This window comes from Cavia porcellus, unplaced genomic scaffold (assembly GCF_034190915.1).
Source record: "Cavia porcellus strain 051 isolate PalLab524CR breed Dunkin Hartley unplaced genomic scaffold, mCavPor4.1 scaffold_16, whole genome shotgun sequence".
Classification (NCBI taxonomy): Eukaryota; Metazoa; Chordata; class Mammalia; order Rodentia; family Caviidae; genus Cavia; species Cavia porcellus.
In genome coordinates, this window is record NW_026947499.1 from 15,650,553 (window position 1) to 15,670,574 (window position 20,022).

The 20,022-nt window shown below is 41.0% G+C and overlaps 1 protein-coding gene across 1 annotated transcript in view; it reads left to right on the forward strand.

Moving 5' to 3' along the window:
* Positions 1–20,022, forward strand: part of Srrm4 (serine/arginine repetitive matrix 4) — a 154,620-nt gene that overhangs the window by 30,764 nt on the left and 103,834 nt on the right. The window lies entirely within an intron of this gene.

Here is a 20,022-nt window from a genome sequence, read left to right on the forward strand (position 1 = left end):
GGAAAAAGTCCAATATATATATATATATATATATATCGTGCTGGAAAATTTGCCTGTTCCTCTTAACTTTATCTCTTGTACAGATTTTTCACCATTTATTCTATCGATATTCTGTTGATTTCCTATTGATTTCCAATCAAGCTGTTTTCAGGATTTTTGCTACAACAAACAATATTACAATAAGCATTTTAAGTATACTTATCTTTGTTCTTTGTTCATTTCGGGATGTAGTTATGTGTGAACACTATAAATTCCTGCCAAGGGAATAACTAGAAATTCCTAGAAGAGCATATTTCCAATTGCTCTCCTCCCATCAGAATATAAGAATCTTTTCCCCTGACCACTACAAAATATAGGAGACGGGCTGGGCGTAGTGGTGCAGGCCTGTAGTCCCGGCACCCAGGAGGCAGAGGCAGGAGGCTTGTTAAAGTAGGAGGCCAGCCTGGGTATGGATTGAGTTCAAGGCCAGCCTGAACTGCATAGTGAAACCGTTTCTCAAAATGACAAAAAGCAAAGCAAAGGCAAATAAAAACTGATATACGGTATTAGCAAGCTCTTCTATCTACTTCATTTTGAGAATTAGAATAGTATATGTGTATTTGTTTTCATTAATTTCCCCTTCTTTAACAATGAGTGAGGGCACATACCTTTCCATATTTGTTGACTGCTTGGGATAATTCTGTGATTGCCTATTTAAGTTGTCCTTTATGCATTTGATAGAATTATTGCTTTCTTTAAGTTGTAAGACCTTTGTGCATATTAAGGAAATTATTTTATGTGCATTGCATCAAACATTTCGCTTTTGCTGAGTTTTTGGAAGAGGAATAGGAAGGAAAATGTGAATAACACAGTCTCTCTGTCTCTCTGTGTCTCTCTCTGTCTCTGTCTCTCTCTCTCTCACTTTCTCTCTCTCCTTCCTCCCTCCCTCCCAAGGACTTGCTGTGAGTCAGGACAGGTAGGAAGCTCTAATCTCCCCTCTTCCTGCTGGACCTAGTTTCAAAGTAGGACAGGTATTGGAGGAGAGGAAACTGACCGCAGGGAGGCCTGGGCTATTTCCCAGATCCAAGCTGCAGCGGGCAGCCTGGTCTGCATTCCCAAAATGTCACTCTGTGCTTTTAGAGGCCAGACAGAAGGTAGCATATGGTCTACAGGAACCTTGTAATTTTTAAATGTAAAAAGCACAGGAAGTGGAAAGAGGAGGCTCCTTGGAGTGGTCAGCTTCAGAGAGCAGATAAGGGATGGGCTTTGTTTTTCCCTGCCTTCGAAACTGTGAGACTATATTATGGAAAACCCACCATCCCTTCTCAACTACACTTCTAGCCTGAAGAAGGCCCAAATTCTGTTCAAGATATTTGCCAAAGAAATGAGCAATGAGATTAATGTTGAAAGTGATGTTTACTGCACTGCTGCTGTAACTATAAGAAATTAGAAACAACTTAATTATCCAGGACTAAGGGAGTTTATAAATAATAAATTGTGATTTGCCCAAAATACAGAATGGCCAGCTGAATAAGGCTGAACTATTGTAAGTAAAGACAGAGAAAAGAGGACAGGTGCTAACCTGAGTGAAAAGTGGCAGCTGCTTAGCATGTAACACGCAGGATCACATGACCTTCTTTTCCTTTTTTCCTCCCTAACGTGTAATCAAACCATCAGCAAATCTATCTGTGATAAATACAGTCTGAATCCCCTTTTCTCTGTCTACACTGCTACTGAACTAGTCAAAGCTGCCATCTGGACTTACAGGGATGCCCCAAATTTCCTGTTGCTGTTTACACCACGTGCTCCTTCTGAACTGAGCTTTATGCACTGGGAGTAATTATGAGCCAAACAATTCAGGTCTCACTTCTGCTCAACACCTATGCTGTTGGACACCACATGGCATCCCGAGCTCCTGGCAGTGCCTTACCTCTCTCTGCTGTCCCCTTGCTGTTCCTGCACACTGTCCTCATCCTGGAAATAGAGTTGGGTCTTTGTACTCACTCTGAACTGTTTCTCCCCCAGATAGGTGCATAGCCAGGTCTTCCTTATTCTTAAGAAAGAAGAAAAGAAATGTTACCTCCCCAGAGAAGTCTTCTCTGCCTGGCTGTACTGTGTAGTGAGTTAAATAGTATCCCTGCCAAATTCATGTCCACCCAGAACCTTTGAACTGGACATTACATGGAAATGAGGTTACTGAAGATACAATTTAAATTAAAATGAGGTCATTCCAATTAATCGAGTATGACTGGTGTCCTATAAGAAGAAAAGAGACATAGACACTGAGGGTAGACAGGCCTGTGAAAACAGAGGCAGAGTTTGGAGGGGCGCTGCCACAAATCAAGGAATTCCAGATCCCCCAGAAGCCGGAAGAAGCTAAGAAGTTTCCTCCTCCCCTAGAGGCCTTGGAGGAAGCATGTGAACATGATGATTTCAAATTCCTATTCTCCATAATTATGAGAGAAGAGTACCTATTATTTTAAGCCACTAGGTCTGTTTGTTATGGTAGCCTGGGAAGTTGACAGCACCTCACTCCCAGCCCCGTCCTAGTATGGTGAGGCCTTCTCCTTCTCCTCTTTATCCCTGTTTATCCCAGGATGCTCTTAGAGATCAGTGGGATGGATCTTTGCCTTTAAGAGTTCAGGATGCACTAACATGTTCTTTTCTCAAAGGAAAAACTGAACAGACTCTTACTTTCTATGCACTGATGTTTTTAAACAAAGAATTATGAAAATAACATAATTTACACTTTCAATTGTTTTTCTTTTGTCTACCAAAGGACTCATGCCCAAAATTATGGTAGCATACTAGTAACTCTGGGGAAGGATCCACCTTGCAGATCTGTGACCTGGGCCACTGTGTATCATTTATCTTCTTAACTCTTACTTTGCTTGTGCGTCTATCTATTTGACGATATTTTAAGGGCATATTGGTAGTGTTTTTGTCCTTTACAATGTCTTAGGATGGAAGTAGTGGAAGAGAGCAAGGTAGAATCATGCAGACAGGTGGGCTGAATCTGTGTCTCAGCTCTGCCACTCTCTATCTCTTGATTTTCCTACCTGTAAAATGGAAATGAAATACCACCTACCTCATAGGGTTGCTGGTAAGGATTAAGTGATATAATACATGCAAATACTAAGGGATCTAAACATGACAAGTATTATCACTATATCAGTCAGCTTTCCCACTGCTGGGCCACAATACCTGACACCTCCAACTTCAAAGAAGACAGATTTCATTTGGCTCAAGTTTCAGGTTTTAGAGGAGTTAGCCTGTGACTCCAAGACAGAAGCGTGGCAGAGGAGAGGAGTGGGACAAAGCTGTTCCATTCGTAGTGGACAGGGAGCAGAGCACAGAAAGGCAGCCAGAGTTTAAGGGGTCAGGGTCCCATAGAATATTCAAGGTCACATCTCCCCCCAGGCACACCAAGAAATGTGTTTCAGTAGTCCCCTGGGTCTCCAGAGCCAATCAGGTCCACACAATTAAGGTTAAAGGTCATAATTATGCTTGTTAAATCACACAGGCAACTTTCATATCCTCATGGTTTAAAAAAAATCTTTGAGGTGGGAGCTGTGTCAGCTGAAGACAACAGCCCTTAAAATTGTTTTATTTCACTTTTATATACCCAGTGCTATTATCATGTCCTGTGATATATCATGTCCTGTGATGTCCTGTGTGCATGGTAACTGTTTGGTAAATATTTGAATGAATGAATGAATGAATGAATGAATGAATGAATGAAATCCAGTTCTTTCTCTCAGGTAGGTGATGGTAGATAAGTCACTCTTCCTATCCCGAACTGATAGACCTTCAGGATTTCTTCCAGTTCTGGAGTTTCCTGATTCAGTGCCCAAAATGGCACATAGGCATCCTGTTTCCTTAGGTCAGACATTGTGCTCTCTCTAGATATTTTTTTACTGGCAATTTTACCCAAGACTCCCCTAATATATTTGAGTTGAAGATTCAGCTTGTGGTCTGTGGGCAGGCAGCTGCTGCATTCCCTGAGCTAAGGAAGACATAAGCAAGGAGAGATGAGCAAGGGACTTAGGTGGGCCCTGGCAGGGAAGGGGAAGGGAGGGGAGGTGGTCTGGTTATGCAAAGGATACCTGGAAAAGAGTCTTGGGAAGCTTCCATAGTCAAAGAGTGGAGGGCTTTCAAGGAGCAGCTGAGAGCACTTCCTTGCATCCTGGGATCCACTTCATCTTTACTCTAACAAGGCCCCCTCTGAACCTGTCTCCCCAGTCTCAGCAGGACTGGTTAAGCCACAGTGACCTCTAACTGCTTCACTTACCTAGATCCCTGCTTTCATGGCTCTGCATACCCGTGACTGACCTCCAATCTTTCTGTTTGGCCTCAGAGGAACCTGGATTCAAATCCTAGCTTTACCACTTACCTGCTGCCTGACCTTCAGAATGTTATTTAACCCTTGAGCACCCCAATTTCCTCATCGTTAACACTGAAGGGAGAATAAGTTAATGAGAGAAAATACTAGGGTCGTTTTGCATATTAAATGAAACAATATCAATAAAAGACTTATCAGAACATTAAGACATAGCATGAACTCAAAGCATCACAGCCGTTGTAATTATCATGTGAAAAAGAGAAGCAGAGCAAAAGGGAGAAAGGCATTGGCTCAGACATCTGAAGAACAGAAACCGGAATGGATGGGTTTAATTGAAAATGCTGGGTGGCCACCAGTATTGAAATAGAATCCCATGGCCCATACTCTAGAGTAATGGAAAGAATTACTCTACCTAATTTGCCTTGCTGTAAATTGGAAATTTCATATCCGGGATTTATTTAAAGTGGGGCATATCTACTCTCAAGTACCCTAGGAGTTATGAAGACCCCACTTAAGATTCTCAGAAATTGATGCTGCCATCACTCATCACCAGCAGTGTTTGGAGGGTACGTGTTTCCTCTAGGATGGATTGATTGCAAGAATCCAAAACTTAATGAAGCCCAAGTAGGAAGGGGCTCATCACAAGGAATTCTCTCAGAATCCAACTGTTTCAAAATGACAGATCAGTCCCCAATTCTCCCTCCATAACCTTCTAGATCTTCTGCTCCCTGCAGCTGACAAACTGAATCTCCTGGCCCCAATTTCACATTCCCCGCAGAGAGGATCTGATTGGTAAAGGTGGTGTGTAAATCAATTTGACATAAATCAAATCCTAATTTAAATGCTCTAAGGGCCAGCTACTTAAATATTTAATAGAGGCTTTAAAAAAGCTGAGCAGAAAAATCTTTTGTGCAACGTGAACCCTAATCAAAGGCACAGTTGACCATCCCTGGATTGCAACAATGGGTGTTCTGAGGTGGGGGGAGGGGGAGCTATCTGCAGATCTGCTCCCTCCTTCTCCCTGGTCAATCTGGGTAAATATGGAAATCTAAGTAAGTGGCTGAAGTTTCCCAGAGTTTGAATTCCTCTGAGCATTTCCCCATCACCCACCTGCCTGGGCTGCATTTGTTTTAATTTTGGCTCTGAGCCTGAAACCTCAAACAGCAGCTTCTGGCCTCCTCTGTCTGCAGCTGCCTTTCACACTGTTATCCCCACTCCGACCATTGCCAAAGAACACATTTTACTAACTTCTCTTTTTATCCCACTCTTTTTAAGAGCCCCCTTTTTTTCTCCACTCAGCCCCTTTAGGGTTAAAGTGTTTCACTGAGCACTAGAACCTTTGACCTTCCAGACAGACATCCTCTCTCTGGCTATTCTATTTGAGGAGTAACGCTGTGGTTATTGATCCTTTCAAAGTTAGAATAGGGGTATTCAAAGGCAAAATGGAATACCGACAAGCATACAGAAAGACAGGGAAGCTAGGGACCTGAGAGACCTTGTAAATTGATGGTTTTGAATTATTTGAGAGGACAGGGGCTGTGCTTGAGAAGCTGGAAAGCCCAGACAGTTTTCCTAGGAAAATCATGCATATGCAATAGCACCAAGACTGCTGTTGAAGCACCCCAGACTACTGTGTGAGTTATGGAAAGGAGCTTCTTTCTTTAGAGGACACAGTTTTTGTTTTTTGTTGGTAGTGGGGATCAAACTCATGACCTTGTGCTTGCCAGTCAGGTGCTTATGCAGCTGAGTTAAATCCCCAGCCCTAGGACACAACTTTTAAGTCAAGATTCCAGCCTTCACTTACTTCCTAAACAGAGTATGGTTAGCTTTCCCCTGCTGAGACAAGCTCAGTTTAAAAGTTCAATGATTTTATAGGTTTCAGCCCGTAGTAGCTTGACCCTGTTCCTTTGGGCCTGCTGTGGCACAGGACGTCAGGGCAAGAATATATGGCAGAGGAGGCCTGTCCACCTCCTGATGGCTGGACAGCAAGAGAAAGAGGGGAGAGCTGGGTTTCCTGTGTCCTCTTTGAGGCCATGCCCCCAGTGACTTAACTTCCTTCCCCTAGGCCCCACCTCCAAAAGCAGAGGGCTGGGACCCAGTTTAAAAACATAGGATTTGGGGGCCACATTCAAGATCTAAATCATAGCGCCATCTCAGTGCAAGCCACACCTTATACAGCTGAGGATGGCAGTCTCAAGTGGACTTCCCACAAGGTGTCCCTTCCGGGAACAAGCTCACAGTCCATTCATTTCACTGATAGGATCCTGAAAACCAGAGTAGGGAAGTGACATTTTCAAGGTGATAGAATGATTCATTTACCTGGTCTAAGAGTCTTGGTTGTCAGTCCTTATTTTATCCTGTGTACCCCAAAGACAGGGACCCTCTCTCCTATCTCCTGATTAAATAGCCCATGGATTAGGCTTACTCTGCTAAGAAGTGATGCCACTGTGATGCTCAATTAAAAAAAAAGTCTGTTGTCTAAATATCTAAATTAAATTCTTGTAAAAAAAAAAAAGTCTTACAGTAAAGTGTTGGTAAACCCAGTGACCCCCGGCAGGGAAGAGTTAGTCACCTTATCAGACTGTCTGCATTGACAGATCCATTTCCAGCAGTGCAAGGAATGAAATCCTGCAAAGGATCAGAGTTCTGATGGAGAAGGAGCGAACCTGGAGCTGGTAGCATTGAAAAGGTATAGCTCAGAGGGGGCGTACTGTCCTGAAGAGGATCATTTAGGTGTGTTAGAGACAGCCCCAGTGTGAACATACAAATGAATTGCCCAAAATAGATGAGATTTCTCTCAGTGGTAATTGCAAATGGAGCTAGGGAAAGGCTTTATATGGAGAGCACAGGAAGGAAAGGGCTGGAGGAATCAGGAGGATTTCATTTTGAAACTAAGAATGAGGAAGGGCTTTAAAAAAAGAAAAGAAAAAAAAAAGTCTCTTTCAAAAAGAGAAAAAGTCCCTTCTGGATGGATAAGAAAAAGATGTTAATTCACCCCTAGAGTGCACTGTAGGGACAGAGAAAAATGATTCAGTCATGGTGCAATGGGGGAAGGGGTGGGTTCTCTTAGTTGCCCCTGACCTTGGCTTGTGATTCTTCTTTCTGAGCCTTAATTTTCTCATCTGTAAAATGAAAGTAAGAACTGCTTTTGCATGCAACAGTGGATGGTTCTTACAAATTTAGTGTTGAACCAAAGAAAGGCATGAAAGAGTATCTCCTGAATGGCTGCATTTGTAACCAGTCCCCAAACAGATAAAACACATCTAGAAGTCAGAAAAGTCACAATAGGTAGATGAAGATGGGGGAGAGTGGCACTTCTGGGCATTGGAAATACTCTGTTTTTCTCAGTCTGGTGGAAATTGGCCAAGTTCTGTCTTGACACTTTGGGTATTGGTCTGTAAGAATGGCACTGTTTATTTTTTTTAAATTTTTTTATTTTAAAGAGCTTAAGATAAAAGAGGACATAACAAAGCAGATCAGAACAGAACAATTTAAGCAACACAGTATTTCACCACAAGACAACCCGATATAACAGTAGCTACCATAATGTCTCTTCCCTTGAAATAGTTGAGTATACCTTCATACACAATAGTATCAAATATGACAAAATAGTATAAAAACCATTAAAGAGAATGAAAGTATTACAGGGTATTCAGCACCAAATAACAGAAAATGAACAATGGTTACTACATTATCTCATTGTCCATAAAAGATTTGTTTATACTATCACACATGATAAAATCCAATAGGATACAACATGATAGAACCAGTGGAAACAGAAGAATAAAAGCATGGTAGGATTTCAAAACAAGATGATGTTACATCAGCACTGGCTATTATAATGTCTTGTTTTCTTCAAAATAGCTGTTCATACCATCACAGATAATAAAATCAAACAACTCAGGATAAAACCATTCCAACTAATGAATGGAAACATTATAAGGCTTCAAAGCAATGTAATGAGGAATCTTGATTACCATAAACTTTTATGTACTCTTACCATTTCTTACACTAGGGAGACTATACGATATTTATGAGTTTGATTTATTTGGCTTATGAGTACCGTCTCAAGTTGCATCCATTTATAAATATCTCAATGTGATCATTCTTTATAGCTGAGTAGTACTCCCATTGTATAAAAATACCACAACTTTTTTATCCATTCCTCAGTTGATGGACACTTAGGTTGTTTCCAAGATCTGGCAATTACAAATCGTGCTGCTATAAACATGGGTGCACATATATCACTGTGGTATGATGTGTTCAGTTCTCCTGAGATGACAATGTTTATTTAAAAGAAGAAACCAAACTAACCCTGTGCTCCATCAAAGCATCTTTCCATGTCAAAGGAAATGGAACCTGTAGGCAAATGACTACTTGTGGTTCAAGGCAGAAAGTAGAAGGCAGGTAGAGGAAGAGCAGAAAGACCAGCCATTCAGAGACACCAGCTGACTTGTAGCCAGGGGAGTGTGTGCTTTCATCAGGTACTGGATCAGAGACCAAGATCTAGCAGACATCTCTATTTGGTTGGCCAGATAGGAGCTTGGGAAGACTAGGACTTGCCAAGGACCCAAGATGTATGTATGTATGTGTGTGTGTGTCTGTCGATTCATATGTCCAACTACCTGTCCTCCAGTGGTCATTGTGGACAGAAACACATTTTGAAAGGACACCATCTTATAGATGGCCAAGAGTCTTTTGTCCATACTTTCTAGGGACCCCTATCTGGAGCAAAGTAGGGAAAAACAAGTGGTGTCTTTGTGTGATTTTGTCAAAGGAGAAGAATGCTTGTTTTCTTTCTCTGATAGAAAAATCTCTACTCAACTCGCCGATCAAGAGTTTGTGTTTATTTTCTAAAATACCGTAGTGCTACAGATTCAGCCACAGCTGTTCCTTGGGACTGAACTTCTGGGCAGTGGTTTAAGGTAAAGGGAAGGTCTCCAAGGGCCTCTTTTCATAGAGAGGTAGTTTCTAAAGCAGCAGCAGGCACCTAAGGCAGAAGGCAAGCAAAATTTCCTGAAACATTGTTTGAACATTTACCTGATAACAAAGGAAGAGGTCATACTGGATGTAGATTTCATATAGCATGGAGTTGAGTTGCTAGACATGGCTTATCTAGTATTAGCAGGGGGACTGTGAAATTTCTGAAGTATTGCTGCATACATCTCAAACTGAGAACCTGCACCAATTAAAATGCTTTCAGCAGGTCCCAGAAATCACAATGGAGGGTGGCTTACTGATAAGGAATGTATATTCTCCCACCTAATGGAAGTCCCAAAGAATGGTTAACTCAACAGCTTAACTAGAGCTCAGGTTTGGCTTTGCCATTCTTAGGGTATTAAGAATATTTCCTCTCACAACTATAAAAAGACTGCAGCATCTCCAACAATCGCATGCAGTCACAATGCCACAGTCTTTCTTTTTTGTGTTCTTTGTTTGAGAAAAGGGAAAATTTTCCCTTGGAACCTCTCAGAATCAAATCACATGGTGGTCCCTGAGTCAGTCACTGGTAAGACAGAAGACTTCCCATGATTGGCTTTCACCAGCCAACATTCATTCTCTGAGAAGGGATAACTCTTTTTTTTTTTTGCTAAGGCACAATCTCTTTCACCCAACCTAAGTCTGGATTGCTAAGCAGGATTCTGGTTAGCAATTTCTTGCTTCCTTTGCAAAGGGGAGAGTTTGCTGGGTAGATAGTGATGTGTCCACCTCTGTGACATATTAGCAATCATGAACCAAGCCCTCGGTCTCACAATAGAAAGCTGCCTGCTTGCCCTTGCATGTGGCTCTCGGAAGAGGTTGGCATGTGAGGAGTAAGTTTATCTCTATCTTTTACTCTTCCTGGAGCAGTCTGCTGCTGAATGGGTGGATGAGGGACTGCATGAGCCAAGATCCCAAAGGACAGAGTACTTCTTCTGTGCCCATTAAGGGCTAAGTAATAAAGAAAGAGATCACAAGCCTCAGCTCACATGCCCAAAGGCAGTTTGTCATGTGCCAAGTGGGTAGAGATGGAGCAGTCCTGAATATCATCCCAGAGTAGCTAGCAAGCACTGAACCCTTAATGCACACCAGGCTCTGGTCTCCTGAAAGCAACCAGGTGACTTCCCCAACACACAGATCAGATCATGTCACACAGGAGCTTAAAATTTCCAGAAACTTCTTGTTCACACCAGAAGAAATCACCAAATCCTTACTGCGCTCTCCAAGGTCCTGAAAGTTCCGGCTCCCTCCTAACTACTGCACTGATTCACTCCTTACCCTGCTTGTCTATTGACTCCCTCAACAAGTGGACTCTCTGCTTCCCTCATTCCCCAAGACCCCAGTGTATAGTGCTCAGTAAACATGTGTTACTGGACACATGTTACTCCCCAATCAGATATCTTACTTATTTCTTCCCCCATGTGCTAATTAACTTCTACTCAAGCATTTTCCTGAACAATCTCTTATCCTCTTAAAAATGACCTCCTCCTCATAATCCCCTCTCATAGAACTCTTGATTTTCCTGCATAGTGCTTATCATAGTTGTTTTTGTTCATTTATGTGATTGTTTCATACCTGTTTCCCCCAACTGTTTTTTTTTTTTTTTTTTTTTTTTTTTGGCCCAGGGATTGAACTCATGACCTCACGCTTGCCAGGCAAGCATTTAAGCCACTGAGCTAAATTCCTGGCCTTTTCCCCCAAATATTAATACATTTCAAGGAGTCCACATTTCTATCTTTTCTTCACCTGTATTGCTAGACCTAAACACAGCCCTTGGCCTATCAAAGTGGGCTCAAAAATAGTACTCCCAAATGGGTGGTCTTTCCAGCCTACTCCAGCATGTCAGAGGTCCACAAAGGCCAGGACTGAACTCTGCTGCCTCCAGATTCAAATTTTTTCCTCAGAGTACAGCCCCTCTTCAGCCATGCTGGCCTATGGTGCATCTCTGTGCTGTTACCAAAGGTGCCTTCTCTGGATTGTTGAGTTCTGCCTGATGCAGCTTCCCAGTGGAGAACACAGAATGGTGGGGGGAAAGTGGGCTGGGTTACAGCCCCTTCAGGTCCCCTGAGCTGGGCTTTTGTCTAACTCACCAACTGCATTCACATAGAGATCCTGCTCCTCACAAGCCCCTTCTTTGTGTATATTCTGCTCCCATCATCTCCTTATGTATCCTAGCTGCCCCCTCCCCAACAGACTGCTTGTCAGCTTTGATCTTTTAATCCAGGATTCACCAAAGCATGATTGACGTGCATTTAAACTGAACCTCCCTAGGGATGAGAATGACTCCTGTCTAAACCCAGGGACAGACAGGCTATCCAGGTCTCTAAGCTTGATCTTGCAGCCTGGGGATCTTTACGATCCCTGTATATCCACACTGTGCTGAGGATGGGGAGGGGATTACATGAATTCTTTTAGAGCTGTGTTAGGGATTCTCTCCATTTCCCCAGCCATGTCTGGGAGCAGAGAAAGAGAAGGAGCCATTAGTCTATAAGCACTTACTGGGTGACAGATCCTGTTCTGGGTACTGGACAAATGGGAAATAAGAGAATATGATTCTGCCCCACAACTAGGCTGCATTCTGGGCCCCAGTGCTGAGACATGTTACCTTAGGGCACGCGCGTGTGTGTGTACATGCATGCGTGTTTTGGGGGATGGAGAGTAAAGTATTTCAGAGAAATAACAGTTCCACTAACACTTCAGTCAAATATGGATTGTAGGGGCGATAGCTTTGAGGCATAGAAGCAGCATATACAAAGGTTAGTAAGTAGGAGGAAGATGTCTACATTTCAGAGTAGATGGGACATGGAGGCTGAGGAGTAAGTGCTAGGGGTCAAGGCTGGATAGGTAGGCAGGCTAGATCACAGAGGTCTGCAAGTTCAAGTCCTCTTAGCTTTAGATGCCAAGACAAGATTATGAGTATAGTCACGCGTCAATTAACGACAGGGGTATGTTCTCAGAAGTGTATCATTAGGCAATTCATCATCATGGCAAACAAAACAGAGTGTACTTACACAAACCTAGATGGTCTAGGTTAATCCTGGACATGGTCTCTCGATCATAGAGAAAATAAGATGTACCAGGCTTCTGTTGGTACAACCCGGCACACGGTTTTACTTTTTCTGGATTTGTTTATAAGTAGTTGTACATTCTAAATTAATAATTAAAATAAACACAATAACCAGTAACATGGTCATTTACTGTCGTGTTGCACATGACAGTAACTGTGCAGAGATTTGTTTACCTTAACATCACCATAGATACCTGAGGGATGCAATGGGCATAGATATGATGGCAATGATGTCACGGGTGACAGAAAATGCTCAACTCCCTTATTAGCTTATGGGACCACCACTGCACATGTGGCCCATCACTAAGGAGAATGTCATTATGTAGTTCATGATGGCACACAGACTTCACTAGGAGAACTTTCAGAGAGGGAAACAGGGTGGGAGGCTGAGAAATCATCAGATGTACTTGCAAGTAATCAGATCTCAAGAGAAAGGGAGGAAGAAAGATTAGACAGATCAGGGCTCAGGCCCAGAGGTCCTTCCTTGGTCAACTGTAGCCCCCCATGGTTGAAGATCTGAGAGATACATTCTCATACCCACCACATATGAGTTTGATTTACTTGAGAGAAGATGGGAAGCCACAGAGAGTTTAAAGTAATTTGTTATTTTTTAAAAAATTGTTTTGGTTGCTGTGAAGGAGATGGATAGAGACAGATCAAGAAGAAATTTTAAAAAGAATTGTAGGATGGACCTGTTGTAGAGGTTTAGGGAAAACATTATGTTGACCTAGACTTGGAGAGTGATAGGGTCATGTGCAGAAATGGATAAAGTTAGGGTGCAGCTGCTTAAAACTTGGTGACTGCACATGAGAACGGAAGAAAAGGACTCAAAGTAGAGACAGAAGATAAGGGAAATGTCTGTAATTGTCACTGGTGGGTCAGGCAGTATCTAGCACTGTAATCCCCTGTAATTGCCACGGTAATTCTGTAAATTTGGTTCTAGCCAAATTCTCCCCTCCCCCCCACCAGTTCATCCACACCAACCTGAGTGAGCAACCAGGATAATCCAATTGCATTAGGAAGGGGAGAAGTCTGCTGATGGAACCAGGGATAGATTGCTCATTCTTGAGGAGTTACATTTGGATGGTGGCTTTCTTTCTCTGGACTTCCTGGTGTCTAGGTGTGATGCTTCGACCATCTACCATCTGCCAATCATGATGGAGAGAGCCTGATAATACAACCGTCCTATTATGAGTGGGGAGTAAGAAAGTGGGAAAACCTGGTCCCAAATGACACTGCGGGGCCACTGAATAAAGCTACACTGAAACCCACTGACCACTGGACATATTGAAATTGAGATCACATATTTCCTTATAGTTTGCAGCAATTTGAGTCAAGAGTTTCTTTTTCTAGACTCATACAAAATATCACCCCTATTTTTATCAGTAAAGAAATGAAAGCAAAGTCACAGGACAGGTAGATGGCACAGTAAAGGCCCAATCTTAACTCTTTCTGCAATATTGCTTCCTTCTGTCAATGGCAATTTTCATTCTGGATGTCAACATAAATTGACTGGTCATGAGAAAACTAGAAACCTGAACATGTGGAGCACTGAGAATCACATCTACAAGCATTAATTATGCCCCTGCTGTATATCCTGCACAATGCAAATCATTGTGAATAATATAAATGACCTAAATATTAGTCCTAGTTTTGAAGAATTTATGATTTAATTGAGATGAAATGAACACAGTGGGAGACTACAATAATACATAATCTTGGGAGGGGGCACTTAGAGCAATGAGACAAGTGTTCTAATTGTCTTATCACAGTTTATTCTTCTTAACAAACAAGAATGTATTATCACTATCATTGTCTCTGTATTACAGAAGTGGAGGCACAGAGCAGATATTAAAATAACCAAGATCGCCCAACTCTTCTAACCAGAATTTTGGGCAATCTGAACCTGACCCCAGAGTCTGTACTCTTAATCACTGTCCTATCCCAGGTCCTGTAACAGAGATTCATTTAATGCAGATGAGCATCAAGCTCAATGATGTATGCACAGAGTAATAGCAAAGATTCTTAAATACATACATGCAGGTGCTTTTGCACACATTGTTGCTAGTCTTTGGTGGCTCTCAAATGTGAGCATGGATTGGAATTCCTTGGAGGCCTTGTTAAAGCATGGCTTACTGAATCCCATCCCCAAAGTTTCCAGCAAATTCAGGATAAGGTATTAAGACTTAGTGTCTAGGTTACTTTTCTCCCATTGCTGAGACAAAATACCCAAACCCAAAATGAAGGAAGGAAAGGATTCTTAGCTCACTGTTTGTGGAGGTTTCAGCCCATAATCGGTTATGGCACTGGGGCAACACTTCAAGGCAGCAGCAAGCAAAAGCAGCCAGAGCAAAAGGCGGGAAGCAAGCCTCTTTATCGCCCTTATATTGTATACAGACCACCTCCACACCCAAGGGTGGGTGTAGCACTCACAAAATCTCTGTACCCTTCTTTGGCACAGGATGAGGATATTTACAAAGTAAGAACCTTGGCTCCCTACTGGGTCTCTCAGTTAAAATTTCTAAACTTCTCAAGTTGACACAATGTATCAACCATAACACCTGGATTTCTAATAACTGAATGTTAGCAGATCACATTTTGAGAGCACTACTTTAGAATAACTCTATAAAGGAAGGGTTATATACCCATTTGACAGATGTGAACATGGGTTTGGACTAGGCAATTTATCTGCCCACTCCTGACAGCAAGTAAAAACTGCTTCACACTGATTACAAAATTCAAGCTCTGTCTGTTGCATGATGTTGAGGAGCAGCACAGATTTAGGAGATGAGGATTCTATTTTCTGGCATGCTCAGAGAAGCCTTCCTGAAGGAAGAGACCTTGAAGCAAAGTGCAAGCTGCAGGCATGAGCTGGGGAACACTGGACTCAGAGTTGTGCAACAACCCTGGCCCTGGAATTCCCCATAGTGAAGAGTTTATAATGAGGTCACAGAATCAGCATTGTCACATTAATAGGAGCTCTGGGCAGAAGGTGTGCCCTGGACTAGGAACATTTTAGGGATCTCAGAGGGAGGAAGGGTTTGAGTTAGAGACTACTACCACGCCAAATAAACACAGATGCTTACCACCTTCCAGGTGCAAAGAGGAGAAACAATTTACAACGTCTTTTCACATGAGTGGAGCTGGATAGGCCCACACCATCCCTTTTCCCACAAGTGAAAAATGAAGAGCATGGCTTGGATATACTCTCACCAGAACCAGCCCCTTATTCCCTTTCTAATTTCCCTAATCAAAGTAAAAGACAAGGACAGTGATTTCTTCTTTGTCACTGAGTGAAAAATGGTATTATTCTAAGAGAGATCGAAGGCACTCAGAATGTTAATCCTCAGGGAAATATTCAATGAAGACATGAAGATACCAGCATTGTGAACAAACATTCCTTTTTTTTTTTTTTTTTTTTTTTTTCCGGTACCAGGGATCGAACTCACTATTGCCTGCTTGCAAGGCAGGCGCTTACGCCGCTGAGCTAAATCCCCAACCCCGAACAAACATTCTTAAGACCCCCTGTGCTGAGGTTTCTTCTGGGTGGTTGGCAAGATTGAAGTTTGGGCCAACAGATGACGATTCTAAGCTAAAAAATAATGTGCTAGTAATTCTTCATGTCTTCTACTTCTGTGGTCATGATGTCATTCAAGAACCATCTGCAAGGAACTCACTGTGTGCCAGGGATGGTCATACATACTTTGGAGCATCAGATACAAACAGTTTTTGTCTTTGTAGTTTGTCTGACCACCTGCTGTTACAGCTTGGGCTTAGATTCAGAATTGAAATATTTTAAGGCATTCCTCGCCGAAATGAGATACGGATATTCACCAGCTAACCTGTTTCCTACCTACACCCCCTTTGCTTCCTACAATGAGAACATATGCCGTGGTTGTCATGGCACTTGCTGAACATGACAGAACCCTGTAGCTTAGAGCCCCTTCCCCTCCAGGGAGTGGAGCTTTGGATTCCATATAGTCATGATATAGTGTAGGGCAGAGTAAGCACAGTGTACCAGATACACACGGTAGAAACTCATTCTGATGTAGGAGGATGTGTATCTTGGTGGGGACAACCTCTTAGCTAATGGCTCATCCCTCAGAGACCCACACAAGTCTGAGAGAAAAAATGTCCATCAGCTCAGCTATTCTCAGCCTGGGAGTACTTCAGCTTCATAATAATAGGGTTGTTATCTGGGTAACAGATGAACCGAACAGTAAGAGAAGGACAGAGGTAACTGAAACAGGAGAGAAAAAAATACATAATGAGTTTCCATGTTCTTTCAGAAGACATATTTTCCTCAAAATGCCCTCTACCGCCCAGCATCATGAAATGCCAGGAACTAAGGGGTTTGGAGACAACAACTCGAAGAACCAGAGATGTGCCACAGGATGAGAAGACCCTTTCCACTAGGGAGGATGACAGATTTCCAGAAAGCAGAGAGCTAATCCAACAGAACTAATCCAACAGAGCTGTTGATGATATCATAGGGAACTTCTAAATTCACTCTCAGAGATCTTTAGGCCCTGGAAATCAGGCAAAACAATTTGTGAGACACAAGGGACCATGTTCCAAACAGAAAGTTTAGTGCTGGCTTAGGAATTTACTCCATTGTTGATATGCACTAATTAACCTTATTTCTGATTACAAAAAGTAAGAAATGTCCAGTGTAGAAAGTACAGGGAAAAAAAAGGGAAGAAAACTCACCCCAACCCCATCATCTGCAGAAAAACACCCTCAAATTTTTATTATTAGTTCCTACAGTATTTATCCTAAGCTTATCTCTCTTACAAAATTAAAATTGTATTTTCATAGTTTTATAAATTTTTCCCATTTAACAGATCATGATGTTTTCACGATGCTTTCTGTCTATTACATTTTTCACGAATACGATTGTAATGGCATCGTTGTATGAATGTATTAGGTTGAAACATAAAATTAGTGATATTTGACTTTTCTTTAACCTCCCAAAATTGCTTCATACGGTTCATCTGTGTTATAATTGATTTTTCTAGCTTTGTGTTTGTTAACATTTAAACTGATTCCAAATGTTCTCAGTTATAAAAATGTTGCAGTGAGCTTCTTTATGTCCAGATCCATGATTACTTCCCTACAGAAAATCCTTGTGCACTAGTTATGTATTACTGTGTAACAACATATCACGGCAAAATTAGCAGCAAAAACAGCGCATGTTTTGTTTTGTTTCTTGTTAGGACAGGTCCTCACTCTGCAGTCCAGGGTGGCCTGGAACTCATTATGTAACCTAGTATGTCCTCAAACTTACCCTCGTTTTCAGTGTAAACTATCAGTGTGCTCCGTGCCATCCAGCAGCATGTATTTTTAAACCTTAGTTTCCATGGGTTAGATGTAGCTGGATCCTCTGCTCTAGAGTCCCTTCCCAGGCTGAAATGAAGGTGTAGGTTACACTGAGATCTTATCTGAAGACTCTCTGAACAAAGAATTTGCTTCCAAGTTCACATAGGCAGTGGTGGGAAACACTTAGTTCCTTGCTGGTTGTAGGACAGACAGTCTCATTTCCTTGTTAACTGTTGATCTGAGCCCCCTGCAATTCCTTTGTGTGCGGGCTTCTCCTCATAGATGATAGCTGTCTTCATTAAAACCAGTATGGTAGTGAGTCAACTGTCAGATGAATGTTAAAGTCGTTTCCCCACAGGTGTGACAATCCATTCTCTTTGGCATATTCAGTTGGTTGGAAGCAGATCCCAGGCCTTTCTCATATTCAAGGAGGAGGGATTACACAATGGAGTGAATACCAGGAGGTGTGGGTTGTTATGGATCATGTCTGAGTATAGTATGTCTACTACATACCGCTTTTACAAGTGCAAATGCCAGGCAAAATGATATGAGCCATGGATAGGGTTTTGCAATCTACTGTCGAATTGGTCCGTTATAGTTGCATGTAGTTGCAACTATCGCGATAATTGCATCCTAGTAGTAAATGAAAAAGTTCAGCGATTTATAATCTGGCCAGATATACTATATAACTATTCCTTTTTTGTTGTTTTTTTTGATTTGATGGGGAAAAGACATAGGTATTTTTTTCATTTATTAACTAGCCATTGTATGCCTTCTTTTTGAAGTTACCAATTCATGCACTTCACCCATTTTTAAAAAGCTATTCACTGGTATTATTAATCATTTGTTTAATGTGTATGCCTTAGATATTTTCTCTTGTTTTATTGTTTTAAATCTTTGGCAGCAAAGTTTACAAAAGTATTTAGTCTTAAATCAAGCAATAATTTATGATTTTGGTCTTTTGCCTTTTATTCCTAAAAATGTCCTCAAAGGTCTGACAGGTCATCATCTAACGTTCACTGTTTATAATTATTTTATGATCTGAGTATTAACCTTGAACTCTTCAGTCTTTGGGCCCCTTTTCCTCACACATTTCACCTGAGCAAAGGTGTGCATACTCCTGGCTGGGAGCGAGGGCTCATCTCTTATTGGTATAGAGGGAAAAGATGAAGTGGGGAGACTGTGTTTTCAGCAGCCTGCACTGAGGAGAACTTTGGAAGAACCATGAAATCAAAGAGACAGTAGTGGGTGTCTTTCTTAGGAATGTCCCCAGCATTTTACCGTTCAGCCTGGCTTCTTTCTTGGTTGGATATATATACATATTCTTGATTAAGTTTATTCATCATGCAGGAACTTTTCAACTAGATCTATAATGGGTGTTAGCTTCAGGAAGGAAAGCATTAGTTTAACTGATTCCAATGTTTATTTCTTATCTGACTTATTGGAATACAGTTCACTGGCATTGGTACGTTTAACTCTTAACAGCTTCTGATTTCCATTTGCTACTATTTTATTAATGATTCTGGCATTTACATTTAAATTGAAATTGATTGGTTATTTATTACTATTGGGGTTATGTTAATCTCAAAAACTTTTAGAAACTTTTCCCTTTTCTTACATCTTGGAAATATTTATAAGCTATAATACTGCTGCAGTTTGGGAGTTTAAAAAGCTTACTCTAGACTGGCAAAGAGCCAGAAGTTTTAACAGGGTAAGCACGTAAAAACTCTTCAAATTTTTTGTCATTAGTACTCAATTTTCTGCCTCTTATGTGATGGTAATGGTAATTTATATTTCCTCTAAAATGTCAACCTTTTTTAAGAGTTTAAAATTTATCAGCTAAAAGATATAAAAATCTTATAATATTTAAATCTAACATTTGATCTATAATTATCTTCCTAATATATATATATATATATTATATATATATATATATATATATATATATATATATATATATAACAAATGTTCTTTCTGTATTTTTGGTTACATATGATGAATCACCAATTTTATTGTTGATTTTTAAAGGTATAATTTTTTAATATATATTAATTCTATTAGCTTTTAATTTTTTCTAATTCATTTACATCTTCATTTATTTTTATTACGCCTCTCTGTTTTATTTCTGAATTATGAAAATATACAGACTCAAAATTAGAGAAGACAGTACAATGTATCTTTACATATCCATCACTCTTACACAACATTTATAAAGATTTTATCCCTTTCTCTCTTTACATCTTCCCTTCTTTTAAAAACTGCTGCAGTATCTTAAAGAAAACCCTAGAAATCATGTCATTTTATTCACTCCAGAATACATCTTTAAAAATATTGT